Source organism: Crinia signifera, chromosome 6 (genome assembly GCF_055691185.1).
Source record: "Crinia signifera chromosome 6, ASM5569118v1, whole genome shotgun sequence".
Lineage (NCBI taxonomy): Eukaryota > Metazoa > Chordata > Amphibia > Anura > Myobatrachidae > Crinia > Crinia signifera.
This window is the reverse complement of record NC_139222.1, coordinates 116,247,352-116,274,618: the sequence shown is the minus strand read 5'-3', so window position 1 is coordinate 116,274,618 and position 27,267 is coordinate 116,247,352. Positions and strand designations below refer to the sequence as shown.

General features: G+C 43.1%; 1 protein-coding gene across 3 annotated transcripts in view; it reads left to right on the top strand.

Moving 5' to 3' along the window:
* Positions 1-977: 977 nt before the first annotated feature.
* Positions 978-27,267, top strand: part of LOC146008023 (uncharacterized protein C17orf113-like) — a 294,190-nt gene continuing 267,900 nt past the window's right edge. For 2 of the 3 annotated variants that reach the window (XM_083146885.1, XM_083146884.1), the window contains exon 1: positions 983-1,150. The gene's annotated coding sequence lies outside the window, so the exon portion shown is untranslated. Of the gene's footprint in view, positions 1,151-27,267 lie in introns of all 3 variants that reach the window. The other variant, XM_083146887.1, reaches the window with a different exon arrangement.

The following is a 27,267-nucleotide window of genomic DNA, read 5'->3' as shown; positions in this document are numbered from 1 at the left end:
AATCAAAGGGTTAATATATTATAATAATTTTTCTTAATAATGGTTTTAATCTCTGAACTCTGAAGTCTGGTGATATCATCAGCTGTCACCTGCAAAGAAATGGGGGTTATATTTGGTAGATACCTTTACCAATAAGCAGTTCTGGAACAAAATACTCCTAATACACATACAGTATACATTGGCTGCATCCCCTGTAATGCGAGTGGCTTATGCAAATGATTGCTGTTATTGGGGAACTGGAAATAAGAATATGGTTAGCAGACAGAATGGAGCCCAGAAGTATCCTGCAAACTGGAATGATCGATTTAGTTGTCTTATCCTTATCAATATACTTGTATGTTTATATCCACTCAATTCATTGGCAATAACATTAATATTAATCTATACAGATCAGAGATCTTTTTAAGATTTATTTCTAATAATGTGTACATAACTGAAATGAAAACTCTTAAAAATGCCACGGAATTGTATAGATAAATATATTTTTGAACTGATGATGAGGCGCACCACCATGCCTTCACTCTTACCAGGTGCAAACACTTGTGCTGTACTGTATGTACTCCAGCATGATCAGTAATTGGTGACAGAGGTACTTTACATTTAACCTTGATGTTCAATATGATGCAAATATATCCTAAAGGTGCAGTGTAACCAGCTCTGTTATTTACGATGAGCTGCATTCATTGTGTCAGTCACCCCAGTTACATGATATCATCGATTGTTCGATCGATTAATCGATTGATTTATTGATCGATTGATGAGTACCTATATATAATATATAGATAGATATATACTGTATGTGTTTATGTGCAGGCAATGCTGCCCCTGGAGTGCTGCAGTGCTGTATAGGAAGTGTGCCACTATGTCCTGGGTACCAGCCACATAGGCTATTCTTGGCATGCACTCAGTGTTCCAAGCCAAGCACACAGTAGCAGTCTCTGGATGTGTGTGGCTGCCGGCTGGAGGGTCTCAGGTAGCTGATGGAGCGGCGGCCCCTCCCAGTCTCCTCCTTTTAGGCGGCCCCCGGCGCCCCTGCCCAGGCTGCACTGCCCGTGTGAGAGCAGACGGGGCCGGGCGGTGTGCAGCTGGTGGCAGGCTGTGTGCGGACACTCTCAGCGAGGACTGCGGGCAGCATAGCATCTGGCAGCAGGTGAGTGGCACGTCACACTGAGCATTACAAGTTCCGTCCATCTTTATGTTCTGCCCACTAACCAAGTTTAAAATAACATTTAGACCATGTACAAATGTATTATCCGTATAGTTATACTGAGCTGACCTGATACTTTGTGCACTCATGTAATGTTACTTAATACAGGTATCCACTCCTATACAAAATATCTGTATCAGTGAGTTTAGACTACATGCATCAGTTAGAATGCATGCTGCCAGATGAAACTACTTTTGAACTATTATAAATGCCTAGAAAAGCATGTCCTAGTGCTAATATGGATATTAGAAGTCACCTGGAATTTGTGATCTTTTAATTTATATGGTTACCGAGCATCTTAGGCACTTCTTATGCCTCTCTCATTTTAAAGTATGGATGCTCTATCTATCTATCTATCTATCTATCTATCTATCTATCTATCTATCTATCTATCTATCTATCTATCTAATCTATCTATCGAGGAATGTGTGTATGGATCTCACAAGAATGCAGGTGCCACTGGTTATAAACGAGTTTTACATTGCAAAATATGTCCATAATAATTGGTAACAATTATCAGGTGGGTGCTAGTATAGGACTATTATAGGACTGTACCAGAGCTGAGGTACAGTTAATAAATTGTTTATCCTTAAATAAGTTTGAAATGTACAGTTATGCCTATGACAGAATGTCAGACTCCTGTATGGGGTGCTGCTATTGTGAGTAGATGACTTTCTATAGGAAAGTAGTGGATGAAGAACATTTTCTGAATTACATCGAAGTTCTTTTTGACATTCATTCATTCATTCATTCATGAATTAGCCCTTGTCACTTCAAAAGGGAGTATGCGCTATGCATACACCAACCTTTTTGTAAGCTAATGTTTTCTTTTGGTCCCTGAAGACCAAACATTTATGACTCCCATGCTGCAGACCCAGCCAGGAGCTGGGATGTTAAGCCATATTTTACACTACTACAGAATATGTTCCCTTAATGCAAGTGATGCATTACACACTTGGACAAATTACAGCTAGAGGCTCTTTCTTCCTGATAGAATGAATTACCCTCAATTTAGGTTCAGTCAGAAAACAGCCCGCTCTCTGTCTGAATCCTTTCTTAATGTAAGTAATGCATATTGGCAGTAATTCAAAAAATCAGACCATTTTTATTAGCACTTTAGGAGATTTCTGATCAAATAGCTTCATTTATGACCATTTTTCTTTTTTTTTCTACTCCCATTTGTGTGGTTTATAAACACACAAGAGAGGGTACTTTTTATTTTTGTGTAGTGCGGAATTACATTGTAGGGATAGCAATTAATTTGAAGCTGTTCAGAAGGGAAGTGTATTTCAGAGAGCTGAATACTATGGATAAGGATGCAGTGCTCTCATGCAGGAGGGTGGGGGGTAAGCAAGCTGTATTTAACTTAAGTGAAGGGATCTGTAAAGTAATAAGGTCTTAATAGAGGTACTTGAAGTCCAGAGTACAGACATCTTGGAAGATAATTATTTATTATAAGTTATTTATATAGAAATTCAAACAGAGAGGGGGAAATTTACGGTACTAAGATGGGAGTTCTTTTTTAGATGGGACTTTGCTATGGGCAACCAATCAGATACTATCTATTATCTTCTAGAACAGTGGTTCTCTACCTCAGTCCTCAGGATCAACAGTGCACGTTTTCCAGGTCTCCACACAGAATCAGAGGTGAAATAATTAGCTCCACCTGTGGGTCTTTTAAAATGTGTCTGTGATTAAGGAGTGCACCTGCCAGGTGAAATGGAAAATGTGCACTGTTGGGGGTCCTTGAGGATCGAGGTTGAGAACCACTGTTCTAGAAGGTGCTAATTCAATAAGAAGTAGCTTCTGATTGTTTTCCCAAAGCAACATCCCATGTGAAATAGAACTATCATCTTAGTAAATTTCCCCCAGAGTGTTACCAATGGCGCTTTGGTGTTAAACAAATAGAGGTTTAGAGGATCTTACATCAATTCATCAGCATAGGTTTTCCACTGTATTGATCAAAATACGGCAAAACATAATACACTCTCTGGGCCTTATTCAGGTCTGGGCTCAGTACAAATTTGTTTGGAAAATGGGCAAAACCATGTGCACTGCAGGTGGGGCAGATATAACCTGCAAAGAGAGTTACATTTGAGTGGGATGTGCTGAAACAGCAGATGTAAAATGTATAGTGAGAGTTCGATTTGTGTGAGTTATTTTGTTTCTGTGCAGGGTAAATACTGGCTGCATTATTTTTACACTGCAATTTAGTTTTCAGTTTCAGCACATCCCACCCAAATCTAACTCTCTCTATACATGTTACATCGGCTCCACCTGCAGTGCACATGGTTTTGCCCATTTTCTGAACAAATTTGTACTGAGCTCAGATCTGAATAAGGCCCTCTTCTGTTTGAATTTCCATGTAATTTGAGGGCCTTGGGTGAAGGCCTATTGCATTGGTGGTTGTTTGCACAATCTTATTGAGCACTTTATTCGGTACTTATGTAGTAACTGGGCTGCCGATTTTGAAATCGGGTCCATCGCATCGCATCGCACCCGACCATATCGCATGCGATGCGATGCGATGCGATGCGATGGACCCGATTTTTCCATAGGATTCAATGTTAAAATGGACTGAGTCCATTTTAACATAGAATTCAATGGGAAAAGGGGTCCTTTTCATACCCCTACTATCCAAGTGGGCATGGAGTTGGATATAAACCTGTGGCGAGCGTAGCGAGCCACCGAGCCCGAAGCGTGGCGAGCGTAGCGAGCCCCGCGAGGGGACACAGAATACCGTCCCCTCGCGGGGCTCGCTTCGCTCGCCACGCTTCGGGCTCGGTGGCTCGCTACGCTCGCCACAGGTTTATATCCAACTCCATGCCCACTTGGATAGTAGGGGTATGAAAAGGACCCTTTTTTCCCATTGAATTCCATGTTAAAATGGACTCAGTCCATTTTAACATTGAATCCTATGGAAAAATCGGGTCATCGCATCGCATCGCATCGCATGGTCGTATGCGATGCAATGCGATATCGCATCGCATCTGATTGTATGCCTTAACTTAAGGCATACAATCAAAAAATCGGCAGCCCAGATACTACATAAGTACCCTTTATTTATATTTGTTAGATAGTGACAAACATTCTGCAGCACTTTACAGAGAATATTCTTGAACATTCACATCAGTCCCTGCCCCAGTTTACAATCTATATTCCCTATCACATGTACCTACAAACATTCATTCTTGGGTTAATTTTGTTGGGAGACAGTTAACCTACCAGTATATTTTTAGATTGTGGGAAACCGGAGTACCCAGAGGAAACCCACGCAAGTACAGGGAGAATATACAAACTCCTCACAGTTAGGGCCCTTGTAGGAAACTAGTTCATGACCTTAGTGCTGTGGGCGGTAATGCTAACCATTACACCAAAGTTTAGAGAGAGAAAATTCCAACCAATCAGCTCTTAGCTGTCATTTTTCAAACGCACACAACAACAATCACGCACAAGGCATGTGAGCAGCGCTAAAATAAAATGGCAAGTGTTTGGTGCAAAATTATGATTTTTACTATCATTAAATAAAAACATATATATATAAGAACAATTACAATGGAAATACACAGTAAAAATAATATTCACGCCACAGCAGGTGGACGGAGTGTGGAGATGGCCCAAGGGGGAGAGGAGGGTGGGGGGAGACACACAGGTAAGTGCACTTTACCGGTTTGATGGGTGACCTTGTTGTTCAATGTTGTTCAATGAGTTCCACTTATTTAAGGTGATGGTAATCCTCACTAGTTGTTATGGCCATGTGTTTACTTTTGGAGGAATGGTCCACACTGGGCAAGTGGTCCACACTAGTAGGTCCTGGTGGACAGCTCATCTTCACCCCCGGGACCTACTACCCTGTTTTCCTGATAATAAGACCTACCCCAATAATAAGCCCTACCCTTATTTCTGGACAACGGTCCAAAATAAGCCCTACCCCGAAAATAAGCCCTAGCTTAATCCCCATTTTGCCCAGTCCCTGTGCTAAACTCCCAGCTCCGCTAAACCCCCCACCCACCCGCATGAAATGGTTGCTGCTGCTACGGTAGCAGCCCTGGTACCGCTGAAGCCTCTGCTCGCATCAGCGGTCCCAGGGATGCATTGTGCATGTAACGTCACTGCGCACCTCAAGGACTTAGTGGCGTCTGTTCACAGACGGGAGCGGAGTGACTGAGCGGCGGCGGAGGAAAGGCTGAGTGGCTGAAAAATGCAGAAGGAAAGCGGCAGTTGTGTTTAAAGTATAAGGAGATTTAGGGGCATGATGTAGCTAAAAGAAGGACTGAGGAGCTAAAATAAGCCCTACCCCAAAAATAAGCCCTTTGGTGTTTTTGGACTGAAAAAAAAAAATAAGACAGTGTCTTATTATCGGGGAAACACGGTAGTGTGGACCACTTGCCCAGTGTGGACTCATTGACACCAAGTACTTCCCCCTTCTTCAATTGTTCCTTTGTGGTTTACACTGCTCCCTGAACCCTCCAGTGGTGTACCACCACCCAGCCACTACAGTGGGAGGATATTATTCCATGCGAGCAGAAGCCCTTTCCTACTTCCTACCTTCATCCACTTGGCGGACACCGCATCCTGGACCACCTTGGTGGCTACGGTCCAACATAGACCACCAAAGTAAGAGGATACGTTATTGCGGAAGCATATGTACCATTTCCTCCAACGGTAAACACAGGGCCGTAACAACTAGTGAGGATTACCATCACCTTAAATAAGTGGAACTCATTGAACAACAAGGTCAACAAGTGCACTTACCTGTGACCTATTGTCTCCCCCACCCTTCTCTCCCCCTTGGGCCATCTCCGCACTCCGTCCGCCTCCTGTGGCGTGATTATTATTTTTTACTGTGTATTTCCATTGTAATTGTTCTTATATATGTTTTTATTTAATGATCGTAAAATCGTAATTTTGTACCAAACACTTGCCATTTTCTTTTAGCGCTGCTCACATGCATGTGCGTGATTGTTGTTGTGTGCTTTTCTCTAGGTGGGGATTGACTACCCCCCCCCCCCCCCATTTTGAGCAGCTGCTTCCATGTAGAATTTCAGCTACTGTCATAGTGCCTGATTTTTCCTTCTGACTTTTTCCTTATTTTTCAAACGCAGCCTGAGAAATATAATGCAGAAGCTGATTGGTTAGTACGGTAGCTCACAATTTTATCTCAAACAAGCTATGTCCCGATCATCATGGGACTTCCCCTTTTTGGGGGGATTGTCCCGATATCCCACCTGCGGGCAGCAGTGTCCCTGCGGTGGGGTGTAGTCGGGAGACCCCCTATCACTCGTTGCTCTATTCACGGGAGTGGCTGGGGGCATTCACACAGCTGTAAGAATGATGGCATGCCCCTTATAAGGAGAACGGGAGGCATGGCTCAGGATTGCGTCATCATCATGAAGCCAGAGGCCATGCACACTGTTCAGGCATTGTCGTGGGCAAAATGTTTTCAATTATGTGAATTGGTTTATATTTAATGATTTAGTGGGAGAGAGATAAAATTGTGATAGGTAAAGTACTAGCTAATCGGCTTCTACTGATAAGTAAATGTATATAATTCACAAACCTGTGTACTTCTATTTATGTTTAGTGTTAATATCCTGTGCACTTTGATGTTTTCTATCTGAATGTTTGGATCAGTTGGTTGGTAGACGGTCATAAGGACGACAGCAAAAAGGTCAACAGCAAAAAGGTCAACATGAGCCAAGGTCGACATAGGCTTAGGTCGACAGGGTCATTAGGTCAAAACAAGCATTAGGTCAACATAGGCAAGGTCAAGAGTTTAAAGGTCGACATGATGTCTTTCACTTTTTTGTGCCGACAGGCAGTATTTCGTACCCTACCATCCACTAGGCCATGGGTCTTCAAACTGTGGCCCTCCAGATGTTGTGAAACTACATGTTCCAACATGCATTGCCACATTTTTTCCTAGAAGACAGGGCTGGGCAATTACGGCCCTCCAGATGTTGATGACATACACATCCCAGCATGCCTTGCATCAGTTTCAGCATGGCCACATAGCAAAACTAATGCAAAGCATCCTGGAATGTGTAGTTCATCAACATCTGGAGGGCCGCAATTGCCCAGCCCTGCTATAAGAGCATGCCAAAACTGTCAGGGCATGCTGGGACATGTAGTTCCACAACATCTGGAGGGCCACAGTTTGAAGACCCATGCACTAGGGCATGGAGGGAGAATAAAATAGTGTGACAAGCACAGCGAGGCACTGTGTCCGAAGCCTGGCAGGCAGACATGTTGCAAAGATACAGTGTCAGTGTTGACTGTGTCGACATTCGGGACAAAAAAAGAGAAAAACTCCACATCGACCTTTTGTCTGTCGTCATTGCCCATGTCGTTTTAATGATTGTGTCGACCTAAGCCCATGTTGACCTTAGTACTGTTGACCCTATGACCCATACTCGTTGGTGGATGGTGGACTCTGTAAGCAATATGGCCATACTGTAGGTTTTTGTAAGCAAATGTACATTAGGTAGTGAGACCCTGTGGCTGGGGGATGCGGTCATCTATTAGAATGAACTTAGGTCTTCAGTCATTAGGTCTATCCCACTAGGTCGACTGGCAGGAAGGTCGACCTGACTTAAGGTCGACATGGGCCAAGGTCGACATGACTTAAGGTCGAATTTGCATAAAGGTCGACATGAGGAAGGTCGACTGGTCATAAGGTCGACATGGGTTTTTCACTGTTTTTTGAGCCGACATGTGCCGACAGGCGGTATTTCATGCCCTACCATCCACTAGGGCGTGGTGGGAGAATAAAATAGTGTGCCCGAAGCATCGCGAGCGATGCGAGGGTCCGATTCTCATTGCCAACTGTGTCCATGTCAACTGTGTCGACATTCGGATAAAAAACAGTGAAAAACCCATGTTGACCTTATGACCAGTCGACCTTCTTCATGTCGACCTTTATGCAAAGTCGACCTTAAGTCATGTCGACCTTGGCCCATGTCGACCTTAAGTCAGGTCGACCTTCCTGCCAGTCGACCTAGTGGGGTAGACCTAATGACTGTAGACCTAAGTTCATTCTGACAGATGTCCCGATTCCGTGGCTGGATATGAAAGTTAAGAGGTAATTTCCTTATTATCCAGTGTAGTAGTCATTCTAGAACCCTGCATCTTTGGAAACGTGCAGTTATCTTCTCAAAGTAGAAGATCTAATGGTTCAACCAACATATCACTAATTTGTCAGGAACGGTTGACACTACTTAAGTATAAGGTACAAATTCATATTCATTCTTATTAAATTGTAGTGTGTAGTCTCATGGATATTGATTGATCCCACAAAATGCTGCTAAGTAACAAGGTGGGATTATTACTGGGATCACTATTAGCTGCAAGCATCAGGTTACAATACTTTAACGCTGGTTTCACACACTCCGGCTCCTGCCGGACGGTGAAATCCCGCACAGCCAGGGAGCCGTGCCGCACACACTAGTTAATCATGGAAGGGATGGCCACAGCCCGGCAGCCGTCCCTTCCAGTGGCGGGATCCGGCTGCAACCGTGAGGCCGGGTCGTGGCCGTCCCGTGTGAATGGACACAATAGTGTCCATTCACAGCTAATGTGTGCGGCACGGCTCCCTGGCCATGCGGGATTTCACCGTCCGGCAGGAGCCAGAGTGTGTGAAACCGGCCTAAGTCTGATTCTGTTCTACTGAAAAATGTAGTGTGCATTCCTGGGAGGTGGCTAATCAGATGCAGCGAATCGCTCCTTCATATGTTTTTTTCTGGAGCTGTCACAGACGTGTAACTAATAGTGTTTGCAATGCATGCACAAACAATAAATTGCTCACACTAGATTCCATACTAAGGCCCTTATTCTGATTGAGTTGGACGTCTGCGTGTCTGGACACACGGCTGATGATTTGTGTGTGTGCATGTGCAGAGGCACTTATGCGCATGTGCGAACACCTCGCACGTCCGAACCCGGCATGAATTCCATGCAGAAAATGAGGTCTGGAGCACTCGTGGCTGCCTGACCGCTCTGTCCATCATTTGATGGTCGGCGAGCATCGGAGGATGGGGGAGGTTCCCACAGGCCAGCGAGTGGGTGTTCACAGGAAACATCTACTCGTGGTCCATTCACTTGGCGTCCTACCACATTTGGATAGCGTGAGCAATCCGTACAATCGGCGGGGCTAAGAACACTCGGTGCCCTTCCGAAATACGCATCCGTCGTTTCAACCAGAATAAGGCCCTAAGAGGGAAAATCTGCACCGGGCACAGGGCTGGAGCAAGACTTGATGAAGTGTCCGATGGTGGCATCTAAGGACGCACCATGCACTACTGCTGCTTTGGAAATGTTATAAGGGTTCATCTCAGCCCTTGCACATTTATTAGCATGGATGTACAGAAGTGGATGGCTTGCACTGGTATCAGCATAAAGTCATAGATGTGCAACCGCCAACAAGTCACCACTGCCTCCGAATCAGAATCAGGACCGTTATGTTGTTATTGGTGAGGATAAATCTGGTCACAGGGATCCAGATGTGGTTTATAAAATCTGAGCATTCAAACAGGTCCCCCCATCAAAGCCACTGGTAGTGTTCATTCTAGCACCCTGCATGTTTCAAAACCTGTGCAGTTCCACATCTCTGCCTGGAGTGTGGCTTTCTGCTGTCGTGCTTCTACCACAGGTCTGGTCTGCATATATATGCTGAAATACAGACCACACTGCACAAGTTTTTAAAGCAGAGGAAACATGGCACTGGGAATCCGTACGTCATTGGTGGTCTCATTTAATACATAAATAGGGGGGGGGGGGGGAATAGGAACTGTGCACTGTTGATTCAGGAATCATGCAAAAAAACAGTTGAAAGGTACTTCCCTTATTGACTTTACGGTATGAGATACCAGCCCATTTTAGCTATTATAAAAATTGAATAAAAATGTTGGGATGTATTGCATTCTTTTATCTTTATTTTCTTTTGTATGGGTTGACATATCTTGATGCAACCCTGAAAGAGGCGAAGGTAAAGTTAATAAGGGAAGTACCTTAAGTTACAATTGTTCAGCACCTATTTGGGTATATATTGTCATTGTGCCTTGACCCAGCAGTGCACCATTCCTATTTTCTATTAAATAGCTACTATGAAGAGGTGTAGCTTTTAATAATGTTCAGAGTTTGAACATTTAGTGCCCAACAATCAAGACACATCACCCCTTTCCTACTGGTGGTATCGTGTAGGCTTCCTGCAAGCTGGGCACAGGTCCTGCGGCTGCAACAGCTCTATCACTAGTGCAGTCTTGCAACCTGGTAGTGGCATCTCTTATGCAACCCTTAGGGCTGAACAGATTAAACATAACATAAGTAATATAACAAATGGAAGTAGTGTGTTTTTTTTAATGAGTTATGAAAAGCATTTGGCAAAACATAACCCTTCCAGAATTATTTTTAGGAAAGGCTTAGGATGCACATAGAATTTTAATGATTTTCTTAAAGGCTATTTATTTTTCAATTTATTTTCATTATATTTTATGCATAAAGTGCCAACATATTACTAAACGTGGTACATTGAGATGATAATGATACAAATTATTATTATTATTATTAATAATAACAGTTTTGTACAGCGCAACAAATTCCATTGCACTTTCAATAGGAAACAGTGATAAAACAAAGTGGGTAGTTACAGACATTGAAAGCGGTAGGAAGGCCCTGCTCGCGAGCTTACATCTATTGTGTATCATTAGGCATTGATGCACATAGATAGGTGTTATCTATTGCATAATGGGCTACCAGATTGGCTACCAGATAAAGGTTATTGGTGGGCTGTAGGATATGGTCACACAGCAATGGTGGCCAGGTGTCATTAGGATGGGAAAGTAAAAGAAAATAGTGAGGATATAGTTGTCCTGTACAGTGGGGATGTAACTTGGTAGGAAAGCTTTATGACGGTTATGTGGGTGGTTTTGGAATTTGATAAACTAGTCTGAAGAGGTGAGTTTTCAGGGAACGCTTGAAAGTTTGGAGACTGGAGGAGAGTCTTATTGGTCATGGGAAGGCAATCCACAGAGTGGGTGCAGCCTGAAGAAAGTCCTGCAATTGTGAATGGGAGCGAATAATGCTTTTGGATGAGACACATAGATCTTGTGAAGAGGGAAAAGGTTGGCTTGGGAGATATTTTGAGATAAGTGAAGAGATGTACGTTGGGATAGTGGGACAATGCAGCAAAAAGTGAGATTGTCCTACTAATATCAGGACGGTTGAGAGGATTGTAGTGTAAATTAAGTGGCAAGTCAAGGAGCAGAGCATTTTGCAGTGAAATAGTTGCGCATGGAGAGGTGGAAACTGGAATTGCAAGATCACCTGAAGTACAGTAATAGTGTGCAAAACTGCTAACACATGCAGCTTTTACTGAGTAAGTCACCAAAAACATAGGTCCAGGAACTCTGCAGCATTAGAAGAAGATAAAAATGCTAAAGATAATCAATGCACCTACATGGGAAAGCATCTGATTGGTGGACTCCCCTCCCCCCCTATACACACACACACACACACACACACACACACACACACACACACACACACACACACTAGGTCAAGAATGAACTTTGTCAAAGGATTTAGGGCCAGATGCACTAAGCTTCAAAAGTGATAAAATGGAGAGCAATAAACAGCTAGCCAATCAGCTCCTATCTGCCATGTCACAGGCTGTGTTTGAAAAAATGTCAGGTAGGAGCCTGGTTGGTTGTTTATCACTCTCTGTTTTATCACTTTTGAAGCTTAGTGGTTATGGCCCAGAATCTTTAAAATGCATGAATGAACTACACTGCCTTAGTGATGTAGATCACAAAATAGTCAATCATAGCTTTCTCAACTATAATCAAAGTAAGGGGCCAAATGTAATAGGGTGTGAGAATCAAAAACAAAGACATTTTGGGAGAGTTTATCCAATTTTTTTTTTAAAGTGGCAATTTACACTGAAAAAACAGTTTGATTTTTCAGTGTAAATGATTGCCACTTTAAACAAATAGGAAAACTCCCTCAAAATCTCTCACTTTCTGATTTTCACACCTTATTACATTAGGCCCAAAGTCTTGTTTTATGGTTTACTTCAGTCTTCAGCCCCTGAAGAAGGTGTACACTACACCGGAACACATTGAGCCTAAAGCAGTATTGTCTCTGGACCAGCACCCTGGGAGAAAGCTAACACCATCACAGTGCCACGATATTTGCAAGGAGACTTTGCATATAAAGAACAAGGACTCTCTAGTCTAGACGGACTGCTTTTCTAAAGAACTGTTCGTCTCCAGCTGGGCAATTATCTAGAACTGGGGTAGCCAACCCTAGTCCTCGAGAGCTACCAACAGTGCATGTTTTGCAGGTCTCCTCACAGAATCACAAGTGAGCTAATTAGCTCCATCTTTGGATCTTATAAAATGTGTGAGTGATTAATGATTGCAGCTGTGCAGCAGCTAGGTTGTCTGGAAAATGTGAACTGTTGGTAGCTCTCGAGGGCTAGGGTTGGCTACCACTGATCTAGAACAACTTAATCTGGGTATTATACTTTACCATCCCTCTCCTTTTATCATCTAAAAGAGTGGCCACCTGACTATTTCCCCAATTTACAGCTTCCTTTACCAAAACGGCTCAGCACATCATCTACTTTCCTGATCAGGATTTCAATATGCCAAAAATGGTTACATATTGGTTTATATGTGCACATATATATTGCTTTTAATTGTTTGTTGAACACATTTTAGGTTTTCTTATTATGTGTGGTAACATTGATGTTTAGAATAAATACATTTTATATTTTCTAACAATGTTGCATTATTCAGCGCTGTCCACAACCTTCCTCTTTTTACCATCTCTTGGGTTATTTGTCAATTTGCAGAGCTAATACCCCTTTCACACCAGAAAATGCAGGGACCCACCCGGGAATATGGCCCAGGGATCATGCCGGGCCATTCCCAGGTTGGCCCCTTTCACACCAGAAAAGTCACTGGTTTGTGGGGGCAGGAAGGAGACAGGCCAGAAAGGCCAGGGAGGAGGCCGTCAGGAGGTGGGGAGGAGGCGTGCAGGCAGCTTGATGGCAGCGAGTACTCACCCCTTGATGGTGGCGAGTACTCACTCACTGCTGGTCCTCGGTGCAGGCCGGGGATCCACACAGGTGGCGGGCGCAGATGAAGCAGCTCTCCGGCTGCAGTGACGGCACCAGAGAGCTGTGTCATCTATATACGCCGCCTGTCCTGTCATCTGCGCCGCCGCCTGTGTGGATCCCCGTCTGACAGCATGCACCAAAGACCGGCAACCCGGGTAAGTACCCCTACCCCTTTCACACCGGCCAGATCCCCGGATTTAACTCTGGAACAACCCTGCTCCATTATTTAGGCTGGTGTGAAAAGGGTATGAGAGATCACACAAGGCAGTGGCTTTGGTGCAATTGTCCTCAGATAATTTTATTGTGCATAAATAGAAAATAAATAGCAGAATAAATTCCTTGCCATCCGGCAATAACTATACACTAGGAAACTAATAACTCTCTAAGAAAGTGGTTCCAAACCCTGGAACCCTGTGGTGCCTCAGTACACTTGCAGGGGTGCCACAGATTGATGGTCTAAGACCAATTCAAATTACTCATAATCAATCTGATAGGCAAAACGGTACTTATGTATGATCTGGGTTCCCATGTTAAATGCACCCCATTTTTTCATACCCCTACTATCCAACTACGCATGGAGTTGATTCTATATAGTGTGGCGAGCGCAGCGAGCCACCGTGCCCGAAGCGTGGCGAGCGGACGCGGTCTCATAAGCAAAACGGGAGCCCAGATATTACATAAGTACCGGCAAAACTAGTTGTAGGTGCTGCCAATTTTAAAATATGTGGATAAACAGAAGCAAATCCTGTCCCTCATCAAATAACTGGCCCAAAAGATGACATATAAACACAATTTACTTCATTTTTTTCTAAATTTGTAAATACGAAACTAGTGGACCTAGGGGTGCTGTGTAAAAAATTCTGATACTCGAGGGTGCTGCAATTCCAAAACGTATGAGAACCAATGCTCTAAGAGAACAATGCAAGCAGTTTTTACCAGGGACAGGTGACTGAAGAGCCATGCAGGTATTTCACACAGAGACTCGATAAAGTGCGTTCACACTGGCCTATATATCTATTACACGGCTTATGTACCGATGCACCATCACTTATTCAGATCTGAGCTCAGTACAAATTTGTTCGGAAAATGGGTAAAACCATGTGTACTGCTGGTGGGGCAAATGTAACATGTAGAGAGAGAGTTATGCTGCTTTCAGACCGCAAAACTGGCTTTGACCCTGTATTTGAAAAGTTTCCAAAAACGGGTCTGCCAGGTAAAACCCCTTTCACACCGCATCTCTTAAACGGTATATTACCGTTTAAGTGCGGTTTTTTGGACACTGGCAGACCCGTTTTTGGAAACTTTCCAAATACAGGGTCAAAGCCAGTCTTCAGCGCGCCCCCCCCACCCACGGGTTAACACACACAACACCCCCCCCCCCCCCGTTAACCCCTCCCCCCGCGGGTTAACACCCCCCCTAGGACTAACAACCGCCCCCCCCCCCCCCCCGTGCAGCCGGTACCTCCTGAGGATCCCGGCAGTATGGACGGCTGGCTGCGCTTATGAAAAAAAAGGGACTTTCGGAAAATGAATGCCCCATAGGAAAACCTGTCTTTTGTATGGGGGCAGCCATTTTCCGAAAGTCACTTTTCTTATAAGACAATGGCTGCCCCCATACGAAAGACAGCTTTTTTAAACTGGTTTTCCTATGGGGCAGCCATTTTCCGAAAGTCCCTTTTTTTTCATAAGCGCATCCGTCCATACAGTACTGCGGCTGCCGGGATCTGCAAACTCAGGAGGTACTGGCTTCACGGAGAGGGGGGGGGGGTCGGGGATGTTAACCCACGCGGGGGGCGGCGGCGGCGGGGGGCTCCAGTGCAATGAATATTTTATGAGCTCATTAAATATTCACTGCGCTGAATTTAGGACCCAGCTTATACCGTTTCAGACCCGATTTTGATGCCAAAATACCGGGTCTGAAACGGGTAGGACCCTCCATTTTAACCGTTTTACAAAAACGGCTTTTGTAAAACGGTAAAGTGGTCCTGCACCTTTCAGACCGCACAGATTACCGTTTTAAAATGGTAAAAAATCGGCAAAATACCGGATTTTAAGTGCGGTCTGAAAGGGGCATTAGATATGTAGGACTGATTTTGTTTCTGTGCAGGGTAAATACTAGCTGCATTATTTTTACACTGCAATTTAGATTTCAGTTTCAGCACACCCCACCCAAATGTAACTCTTTCTGCACATGTTACATCTGCTCCACCTGCAATGCACATGGTTTTGCCCATTTTCCGAACAAATTTGTACTTAGCTCAGATCTGAGTAAGGCCCAGTGTGTACCATTGATATAGCTGTAAACTGTGTCATTCATAGATATATTGTGTCGGCTGTGGAACACAGCCGATGCCTGATATATCGGGGCATTGTGCTGTATGTACGGGCAATCTGCTGACCACCTGATTTTGTGTTTAATTTCCAAACGAACAAGACAGATTGCTTAGAAAACTGCAAAGAATTGCCCTGTGTGTATGCCCCTTAAGTGCAGTTTAGCAAAAGTATAAAAAGGGAGTATTAAATTATTCCAGCAGCTGATTTTTCTTTTTTTTAATCAGACTGAACAATCACTTCATGTTTTATTCATCTTCTTACATTTTTTACGTTGTTAATGTCTGTCCTTCCTGATAAAATGTAAATCAGTAACAAAAGTTCCTCATAATTTTTTCTGGGAGATTGCAAGTAATCTTTCTTGTAGCACTTCATTGTATTCAGAATATTAACAATTTGAAAAAAGTATTGTCCATGGTTTTATTACCAAGGACCACATATGCTCAATTGTTGCTACAAAATTATCATTATAAAATACTTCATTGGACCATATATTATTTCCTATAAAGTGTGGATTACTAGGTAGCTGAATAGCTACAAGTCCTTTCATGTAAGCTACTGCATTTGAACAGTTGATTTATTTATGCAATCATTGTGACCAGGCAGCATCACTACTGCAGCAGTTCTCAAACTGTGGGTCCTGACCCCAAAGTGGCTCTCGACCTTCTCAGCATGGGGTCACGACTCCATGTTGCTGACTATCAGGCTGATGACTTTTCTAATCTCAGTCAGTGATTCAAGGAGTCTGAAATATCAGTTGAATTGTCTGTTATTTTAGACTCCACCCATAATTTTTTGCCTCCACAATGCTGTCATGTATGTGCTGTCTGCTGATTACACATGTGATGTGATGGCCTTCTGCAGTCACTTGCTGGGGTCCTGTCATTATTTTTATGGTCTGATGGTGTCCCAGAGCAAAATAGTTTGATTACCCCTGTTCTACTGCCTCCCAAAAAGCTCAGGAGGCAAATTGAAGGCCCTTAGAATTAGGGGGCCCTTGGGCAGTTGCCAATTAAGCCCATATGTTTAGATGGCCATGACTTTTGGTTGACAGACCATGGGTTGACATACCTTAGGTCGACATGGAAAAGGTTTACTATCCAAGTGGACATAGTTTTTGGTTATAAGAGTATGCCCAAAATTTTAGAAAAACTCATGTCGACCTTTTGACCAAGTCAACCTAAGGTTTGTCAACCTTTTCATGTGTCGACCAGTAGTGGTCAACGTAATGAGTGTCGACCTTATTACTGTCGACCCAACATACCTCTCATGAATGAGAAGGAGTATATATACCACTAAACCCCCATTTTAAAAATCTTGACACACAGATCTTGTTATATTGTATTGTAATCCCTTGGACAGGTATTCAAGGGCTGGATTTTGTGGAGACATCCTTTTTCATACAGCCAGCATGTTACACTATCTGAAGGAGTAAGTCCAGCATCTGTGGAAAAGCTGAAATTGGGGCTTATAAACATATGCCAGGCAAGTAATAATCTGCTGTTATGTGTAATTTATGAAACTCCTTAGTGTAATTAAATCAGATTTATGTGGTTCTCCTGTACTAGAAATATTGCTTTAGTGGACAGTTTGGTTAACCAAGGAAAGTAACTGCCAAGAGGACAGGTAGTGGCTGGCATCCATTTTTTCCCAGAGACTGGGACATCCTATAGTAACACTTGGCTCTGCAGGAGCATAGATGTGGAAAACAAATCCCTGGGAGGTCTATTGCTGGAAATTAGGATTGATGTTATTCCAGTATACTGAGTATACTGGACATCTATTGAAGAAGAAATAGATGTTATGTTAGTGAACAAATATAATTGACATCTTAATGGAGATATCAGACGTTAAGCCGAGATTAGTCAGCTGTGGAGAAATGTGTATTCTGTACACCATGTTAGATATACTGTATTTGAGTCATTGAAACTGAAAATCAAATAAGTAAAAAAAATAAGAATAATTTGTAACAGGATGATAGCACACAAAGAATGCTCAGTTTTACTACTTGCAGTACTTGATTAACATTAAGATGACTGCTAACAGCTATTTTAAGGTGTACCAGTAGTCTACTCACAATGGAGTGTGCCTCACAGTGGGGTTTATTCTAGTTCATTCTTTCTGACAAAATCCTTCTTAGATGGACAAAACCATGTGCACTGCAGGGGGGCAGATTTAACATGTGCAGAGAGAATTAGATTTGGGTGAGTTTTTTTGTTTATGTGCAGGGAAAATACTGACTGCATGATTTTACACTGCAATATAGATCTCACTTTGAAGAAAAACCCCACCCAAATCTAATTCTCTCTGCACAAGTAACATCTGCCTCACCTGCAGTGCACATGGTTTTGTCCATCTAAGAAGGATTTTGTCAGAAAGAATGAACTAGAATAACCCCCAATATGTGGGATGTGGTGTCTGAACTTTACTCTGATGCTACCATGTGATGTGCATACTAGAGCAGTGATGGGCAACAGGCCAGAGGCAGAACTCTGGGAGGCAATGGAGTCATCTGCCGCCGGGCTCCTGCTCTCAAGGGGGCACCTCTCCACCACTGCCAGTTTAAAACCATTAATTGAAAGCCATCAAAATCACTTCTGTGGCTGAGTTCTGAAATATATATGTGTTCTCTCCCTCTCTCTCTCTGTATGTATATCTATATATATATATATATATATATATATATATATATATATATATATATATATATATATATATATATATATATATATATATATATATAGTATATAATATATTTTTCATAACAGATTATATATATTTTGAATAACATTGTGTGTGGGGCACCAATATTCATCTTGCCTCCGGGCAACTGGGACAAACTTATGCCACTGCAACAGGCGGCACACCAAGCCTGCACTTGCTGCCCTTAGTTTGTCCTGCATTACTGTTATATTTGTTTGCTATAGCTTGTAATGTTTTAGTTTTAGAAAAAACAAAAAACCTGCTGCTACATTATAATATACTAGTTAAAATCCCTTCAAAATGACTGCTTCTTCAATGTATGTTCACTTAGAGCTGTGACAGTTTTTAGCCCACAAACTCCCCACCCCCAGTGCCAGATTAAGATATAAATGGGCCTGGAGCTGAAAATTATCAAGGGCCTATTATGAGCAATAATAGGGGTTGTGACCAGCACCTAATAATGTGAGGGGCGTGACCAGTGTTCTGGTTGGGTGGTCTGTTCATGAGTGTGTCTTTATTTGTGTAAATACTTTCAACTATTTATATATGCCCTCCAAAGGCAGGGAGCTGGCATAGGAAAAATGCAGGGAGATATATTGGCGGGTGCCCTCCAAAGGTGCACCTGCAGGATGCAGAAGATACTTTGCGGGGTGACGCGGCACGCCATTCATAAAAAAAATACTGAAAGCCAAAACTTGGTAGACAACAGTTGAGCACCTTTTATGTGGTCACTTAAGTTTACCACACCTCTTACCCCTTATACTGTACTTGCCTCTTACACATTATGCCACATGGAATGAGCCAAAATTCACACCGACTGAGCCAAAATTCATACTATGACACACGGATTGAGTCAAATTCACGTTATGCCACACAGATTAAGGCAAAATTCACATTTTGCCACATGGATTGAGCCAAAATACAAACTATACCAAACAGATTGAGTAATAATGCACAATATGCTTCATAAACAGGGGCATTGCGCGCCTAGGGCGCGCATTAAAAATTGACACCATAATGCCCATTACATGTTAAACCACACATCATAATGTCCATACGTATTATGCCAAATACCATAATGCCTATTAAAAATTATGCTACATAAGCATACCTCCCAACAGTCCCATTTTTTGTGGGATCGTCCCTTTTTTTGGGATGGTCCCACGCCCCTCCCGGGGCCGGCAGTGTCCCAGGGCAGGGGGGGCAGTTGGGAGTCCCCCCCCAGTCTGAAGGAATAGGTGCTGTGCACAGTGTCTATTCAGCAATACAGAGGACTAAAGGGGGTGTGACGCGGCGTGACATCATTTGCATATGATACACCCCTTATTTGCATAGACTACACCCCTTTTTGGGCGCCATGCAGCTACGCCACACGAGGGTCCCGATTCTGTCCTTCAAGAAGTTGGGAGGTATGCATAAGTGCTGCTTACCTACATAATCATTGCCAGGGGTTCCATGCTCATTGCCAAGGGGGAATACATGCTCGAAGTAACTGAGGGACAGCCGCCGGGCAGAAATGACAGCCGGGCAGAGAGCTGCCTGGCTGTATTCAGAGCACTGCAGGTCTTGGCTATTTGAAATAATACCCCTTTCACACCAGAAAATGCAGGGACTTACCTGGGAATATGGACCAAGGATCATGCACCAACCGGCTATAACTCCAGAACCAACTGACCCATTTACATTAGACCAGTATAATATTGAAGAACTTTTGAGTGGGCTTCGAATAATTTTGGTCCCGTGAAACTGGGCCGTTTGGTTTTAGATAAATCTGCCCTCAAACAACATGAAAAGCCATGAAATTACATTTCAGAAATGAAAAATCAGTTTACCCGCAATATCTCTGGAACCAATGAACCCATATGGACCAGCTTGGTATCAGCCTGGCCCAGCAATTTGGGTTCGACTGAGATCAACCTCAAGCTTCTGTGATGCCAGAAGGGGGAACTGGCAACAATTGGAACCGGGTGGGGGGCAGAATTAGCGGATACCATGTTATCCTATGGGGAAATCGTTCCAGCTTTGCCTGGTGATATCTCTGGTTCCTGTGGGGCTAGCAACGCGCGGCCAGACTTGTTGGAAAGCCCCGACCCTCAGCTACAAAATGGACCTATTTGGAGAGTGGGCCTGGAGTTGTAGCTCCATCAGGCCCATTGTTAATCTGACCCTGCCCACCGCAGTCCCTATCTGCTCCTACCTCCAATCTTTGTCTTCATAGCTCTCTCTGTCCAAATCCAGCAAGTTTGAAACAGATCCGTGTCCCTGCAAAAATTGTTATGACCTCTTTAGCACACAAAGGAGTAATTTGGTCAGTAGAGTGGCCTCTAATGGTCACTGGTAGTACTTCAGCTCATAGAGGTGAGGAGTAGTTTGCCTATATATATATATATATATAGATAGATAGATCTATAGATATGTATATGTAGATATCCTATCTATCTATCTATCTATCTATCTATCTAATGTTTGTGTATATATATATATATATAGATAGATAGATAGATAGATAGAATTCTCTTTCTGATAGTGTGTTCATTTGTGTTACTAATAAATATATTTGGCCCATTTGAAGGTTAAACATTCATTCAATATGGCCCCTGAAGTGTATCGGGTCTCACTCATCTCAGCATGGGGTCGCGACTCCATGTTGCTGACCATCAGGCTAATGGTTCCCCTAATCTCTCAGCCAGTGTTCCAAGCAGTCTGAAAAATCAGTTGACTCTTTGGATCACTGGCTTAGAGATAAGAGGTAAACTCCCACTTCCTCCCTCTTTTATCCTCCTGTCACCCTCTTCCATCTCCCATTACCTACTACCTCCATCTTCCATCCCCCATTACCCATTGCCTCCCTGTCGCATTCACTTGTTTGCTACTGTGCATGTGCTGTCTGATGACCACACATGTGACAGTCATTCTGCTGTAAACGCAGGGCTGCTTTTGGGGATTTGGTTTTGCATGCCTAAGAAGTGCAGCAAAATTCCTGGTGAGCTGCACCACTACTGTCAGGGGAGTTTTTGCTGTGGTCCACGTGTGGCGTCTCGCTCCTCACTCTCTAGACATGTCTCGCTCTCCATTGCTCCTTACTCACCCACACTAACTCCACCCCGTGCCTTCTTTACCAATCCCCAGCAGATCCTGGATTTCCCGCTCTCCAGGAAACAGGCGAAGATGCTGGGTTCTAAGGTGCACAGTGTCGTGAGTGCTGCTGTGGGGTGGTTGTTTAGCAACCTCCTGAGGAAATGTGCACAGCACCAGTACACATACACATACAGGCAGCGCTGGCCACCAATGCAAGTCCGAGGCACTAAAGGTGTACCCCAGGAGCTGGATACCACAAAGGCTTTTACTTTGTGCAGGACTTTTACATGCAAACTTTAAAAAAAAAAAAAGGTACTTATGTATTATCACGACGCCCACTACTCCATTTGCGTAGAGGGCTATTCAGGGTAGTGAAATCGCATCGCATTGCATGCCATATTGTATGGCATGCGATGTGATGCGATTTTCCTACTGTATGTAATGTATTCACTGCGAGGGGACGCGTAATACATGTAACATAATACACGTCCCCTCGCGGGGCTCGCGACCCACCGAGCCCGAAGCATGGTGAGCGCAGTGAGGCCCGCGAGGGGACGCGTAATACATGTAACATAATACACGTCCCCTCGCCACGCTTGCCACACTATATAACATCAACTCCACGCCGACGTGGATAGTGGGGGTATGAAAAAGGTCGGTCGGACATGTACCGCCGCCCCACGCTTCGGGATCACGTCGATACTGGGGGGGGGGGGGGGAATTAACAGATGACATTATATGTCATTTAATGCTATAGTACATTAAATGCCATTATAAGCATTAAAATCGCATCACATGCCATACCATAATGGCATGCGTTGCGATGCGATGCAATTTCACTACGTTTGCATATGTAGTAAATTCGGGCGCCGTGATAGCACACAAGTACCAAAAAAAAACCATAGGGCCCGATTCAGACCTGCTCACTGGGCTGCAAGGTTTTGGAGCCCAGCGAGCAGTGAAATGCCGAAAAATGTTTTTTCCCCCTGTTCGCAGAGGAGAAAACTCATTCGGCCCCAAATGGTCCTGGCTGTCTTCATACAGATGGCTCGAGCATGCGCACTGAGTACCACACGCATACGCCGTCATTCGATAATCGCTCAGGCTATGAACTGGTCCATAATGCTTGCTAAAAAGCCTAAACTAAACCTTGTACTTTGTTTTTACATTATAACAGAGTATTTAAAATGTTTACTCAAAGCCACTTATTTATATACATATTCTGAGCATTAACACTTGACGCAAAGGGGTAAATTTACTAAGATGGGAGTTCTATTGAAGATGGGATGTTGCCCATAGCAACCAATCAGATTGTATCTATTATCTTCTAGAAGGTGCTAAATAAATAAGTAGAATCTGATTGGTAGTTATGGGCAACATCCCATCTTCAATAGAGCTCTTATCTTAGTAATTTTACCCCAAAAGTGTGTGTTGAAAGTCTAAAATAAATGCAAGCATGTACAATCCCTAGGGGCAGCTGTCAACAATAAAATATATATATATTTTTTAATTATAACAAGTTATGGTGCAATTTGGTCTATCGATTTCAGCTAAATAGTCAAAATCGATAACAAGTTAGTGCAAATGGCACTGTGTTTTGCCGCACCCAATCGCGATCCCGGTTCTTTGCATCAGAATCTAAAGTATAAATAGACTTTGCAGTACAGTCTATTTCTACTGTGTGGGAACGAGGGCCATGCTGCTCCACATACCACATTGGTCCATGTGAACACACCTTCAGAGAGAGAAACTTTTTTTGATGGAAAGGTATTAGACCACAATCTTGCACAAGTGAGTAAATGTATGTCACGGTGCTGTCCTTTTAAGATGCCAGTGCCAAATCTGAGCCATCTTGGCATGTGCCCACCACAGTCAGCTGTTTTCACACGTATGCACAAATCAGAGACTCCTCATCAATTACTATTGGCTTGGCTTCTGCCGCTACCGCTTCTGCTATACCAATCTTTGATGCTGTGACAGATCTGCACACATTTTATACCAGACAAAATAAAACCTGTAAGGAAGGTAATGATACAATATGTTCTGTTTCACGTGTCAGTGTTAGAGCTACAGATGCGTCCACATACATCTTGGCTTTTTTTCTCAATTTGTCACAACATGTAAAACACGGCTTAGCTGTTTTTCCAAATGTAGCAAGTAGATAGAGTCTAAAAAATTTCTGAAGCAGTAGAACTTGTATAAAGCAATAGATTAGAAAAGCAAATTTTTTGAAAAATCACAAAGCGTGACTTTTACAGAGTCCAAGGTGTGCCATATTGCGCCATACATGGTGCAGTAAAACCAAGATGTACGTGGACACATCTTACTTTTTCATCCATTTTATTTGAAAGCAAAGAGCAACCTTGCAGTTACGCCACCAGCAAGGCCAGTGAAAGACACAGCCAACAATTCTATTGGAAGACACCTCTAAACACACATCTCACTCCTTTCCCCAGAAGGAATTCAGCTATGATAATTGTATGGATGCCAGTTAAGGAGAGCCAAAGCTAACTAGTGCTGGGTACAGGCCCATATTAAAATAGAAATCTGGAATCTTTAAGCCTGGACATTTATCAAAGGGGACGATTGTTGTCCTGGACATGCCAGGGAATGTGTCTACAAACCAGGAGTTGCTTACGGACATACACTGACCACAGTGTGGAGAGTTTTTGCACAGAGCCAATTTACTGAAGTGGTGATTTCTCAGAAGGGATTGGGGGAAAAAAGAGGCTTGTTAATCCAATTCACTTGCAGTAAGGTGAAAATGTCAAGATCGTATGGGTTGTAATGGGCCCAGTGACCACACAGCTCTGATTCCACAATGTTATGCTGAAAGTGTGACGCCCCATCCCGATGTCATATTATTAAGACCACTGTTTACATGGACAAATATCTATAATAACTTTTGTTCTTAATAATTGAATGTCGATTTTTTTTTTATTGATATAAACAAGGGTGGTTCTAGAAGAAATTTACATGATAGTGGAAGGGTGTGGTTAGCGGAGACAGGCACATATGCAAATGTGCACTCCAAGTAAATGTGTGTGGTCTCACCAGATATGCCATCCTTGCAAGCCAAAATCCTAGCAGTAGTGCTCCATACACGCTATGCCACACAGTAGCAATGCCCCTTGCACTTTATAACACACTGTAGTGCACCTTTTTCACATTAAGTCACACAGTAGTGCCCCTTATAAATGTTGCATTATTGTCTGCATACTTCAGGTCAGTAAGCAGTCTGGTGATCAAGATTCCCAAAAAGAGTATGATAATTATTTTTTTCAAATACAGTATGTTGATAACCAGTTTTTAAAGTTAGAATCCAGACCTTGGTGTAATCTTTCCTACAATCAACTGCCCCACAATAATGTGTCTTTATAGGGACACAAGTAAGTACAAAGGGGGTTATTCTGGTTCACTTGCAAAGGCAAATTCCTTCTCAAATGGACAAAACCATGTGCACTGTAGGTTGGACTGATGTAACAGGTGCAGAGATAGTTAAGGGCCCCATACATCAGCAATTAATTGTGACAATTTTCAGATATGGAGATGATTGCCCCAATTAATTTTATGCCCCTTTCCCACTGCAGCCTTAAAACGGTATTTTGCCGATTTTTGAGGGCAAAATACCGTTTAAGGCTGCAGTGGGAAAGTGCCAGAGTTGAAATACCGTTTAAAGTTAAACGGTATTTCAACCCGTTTTCAGAGCAGGGTTTTGCACGGTAATCTACCGTTTAAGATGCAATGGGAATGCATCTTTAAACGGTAGAGATGATTGCTGATTTTTTTCAGCAATCATCTCCGTGTGTGTACGCTGCCGGGCTGAAAGATTAACCACTTTCAGCCCGGCGGTACGCCCCGCTGCCGCCCCCCGCCCCCCCCCTCCCCTCTCCTGTCATACTCACTTGTCCACGGCGCGCTGCCCCGCTGTGTCCGGCTGGATGCCGTTAGCGACGCTGGCCGGGTCCAGCCACATGCCCCGCCTCCCTCCGTCCTGCTCCACACGGAGCAGCACTGGCCACCAATGTTTGATTTTGTAAGCCAGTAATATATAGATTGCTGGCACATGCCAGCAATCTATATATTTCTGGAACCACTGGGCACCAATGAAAATCAGCAATCTATATATTTCTGGATCCACTGGGCACCAATGAAAATCCTAAGCCAGTAATATATAGATTGCTGGCACATGCCAGCAATCTATATATTTCTGGATCCACTGGGCACCAATGAGAATCGTAAGCCAGTAATATATAGATTGCTGGCACATGCCAGCAATCTATATATTTCTGGAACCACTGGGCACCAATGAGAATCATAAGCCAGTAATATATAGATTGCTGGCACATGCCAGCAATCTATTTATTACAGGCACCACTGGGCACCAATGATGCTATGGGAATGCATCCTTACTGTTAACAGGCAACAATTCCACTGATTGGTTGTTGCCTGTGTAGTGTCATTTGTGCTGTAAAAACGTTTTGAAGAGCTAAAACGTTTTACCTGCAATGGGAATGGTACTTAAATGGCATTTGAAACTGTAATCTGCTGCAGTGGGAATGCTAAATACCATTTAAGATTACCTGTAAACTTAAACGGGTCTGCAGTGGGAAAGCAGCATTAGATATGTGGGCACCCCCTTTTACAGAGTTTATTTGGCAGTGTATGAACTAAAAACAACCACATAGAACTCAAGGCCTATTTTTTAAATCTTTATGCACACTTTCTACTCTTTATAAAGTGCCACTTGGCCAATCACATCATATGTGTGTCTGTTTATGTGCGTCCAAAACTTTTTAAATTCTTACCAATTTCACAACCAATAAGGTGGGATCATCCGTGAACTTATAAATTCAACGAACACGGATAAACTCCCCCTTATTTCTTAAAAACGAGTTTAAGAAAGTATAAAACCCTTTTAAATCAGAAATTATATTTCTAGGTGTGCATCCATAGTGCAATTTCTTTTCTTCTTCTTCTTCGATTGTATGGCACCCCCTTTTGGCAATCCCAATCAAAATCGCCAATCGATTGCTTAATCAGGTTTTTAAACATGCTTAATAATCTGGTATTATCTGCAGATCTTTTTATATGTGTGGGCATTCCCAATTCGTCGTCTTCATCTATTTACATTATGAAAAGCAATCGATTGGGCAATTTCCAGATATGAAGATGCAATCTTCAGATGGAAAAATCTGCCGATCACTGAAATAAATCTGTAATGTGTGGGCAAAGTCAGATAGATTGTAAAATCCATTTACCTGGCCAAAAAATCCCTGTATCTGGAAATCCATAAATTGTGATTGCTGATGTATGGGGCCCATTAGATTTGGGTGAGTTATTTTGTTTCTGTTTAGGAAAAATACTGACTGCTTTATGTTTACACTGCAATATCTAATTCTCTCTGCACAAGTTACATCTGCCCTATCTGCAGTGCACATGGTTTTGAGGTCTGAGCAAGTTCCATTCCAAGCAGCAAGGACTGGCTTTCCTATTCCTGACCTCATATTGTTATCAGGTGCCTTTCCCCCCTTCTGAGTCTCTATTGGCATGCCTTCACATAGAGCATCAATGCATGTAATTTCAAGGAAAATGACACATTGATTTTGAATAGATTGAACAAAAGTTGCATAAATTGGTTTAATGGATGCATTAGTAAGTTTGATTTCATGATTTGGGGTGTCTAGATAGGCGGAATCATCAGGGCTGCCAAGAGAAATCCTGGGCCCTGGTACAACAGCTTTACGGGGCCCCCCTGGAGTGGCGAGCTACAGAAAAGGGGTGTAGCCAATAAAGGTTATAGGGGTGTGTACTACACCATATACCCTTT